At 36.8% G+C, this 446-nt stretch overlaps 1 protein-coding gene across 7 annotated transcripts in view; it reads right to left on the bottom strand.

Annotated features, from left to right (window-relative positions):
- The window catches only part of SIPA1L1 (signal induced proliferation associated 1 like 1), a 413,451-nt gene that overhangs the window by 277,891 nt on the left and 135,114 nt on the right, over nucleotides 1-446 (bottom strand). The window lies entirely within an intron of this gene.

Below are 446 nucleotides of genomic sequence, written 5' to 3'. Positions count from 1 at the left end.
GGCATTTTTTGCTTTCTGTCTCTATGTCTCTCTCTGTCTGTCTGGCGAGCACATGCACCCTATAGTGAAAACCTCTCAAAAAAAAAAAAAATGGAGATAATATCTCTTTTAAAGGATTATCAACTTTTATTAAAAAGACCAAAATAAGGGGCCAGCAAGTGGTGTGGTAGTTAAAGGCTCTGGTTTCCACGTGGCCGACTGTGGCTCAAGTTCAAGACCTGACGGCTTGCTTTCTCATTTTCCTTTTCCCTTTCTCTATCTCTCTCTGCTAAAATTAAGAAAAGAATGAAAACAAAACAAAATAAAAAGACCAAAATGGAGGAAAAACAGTTGTAAAAACATAAGTCTAAAAAAAGGAGAACTGGTAGGTAGAACATATACAACAGAACTCTACAAACCAGTAATAAAATGTCCACTGCATCTCGCTTATAATAGCCTTTAGAAGG

The sequence above is a fragment of the Tupaia chinensis genome, unplaced genomic scaffold (genome assembly GCF_000334495.1).
Source record: "Tupaia chinensis unplaced genomic scaffold, TupChi_1.0 Scaffold145367_1, whole genome shotgun sequence".
NCBI lineage: Eukaryota > Metazoa > Chordata > Mammalia > Scandentia > Tupaiidae > Tupaia > Tupaia belangeri.
Note: the sequence above shows the minus strand (reverse complement) of the source record. Positions and strands in the feature narration are given on the sequence as shown.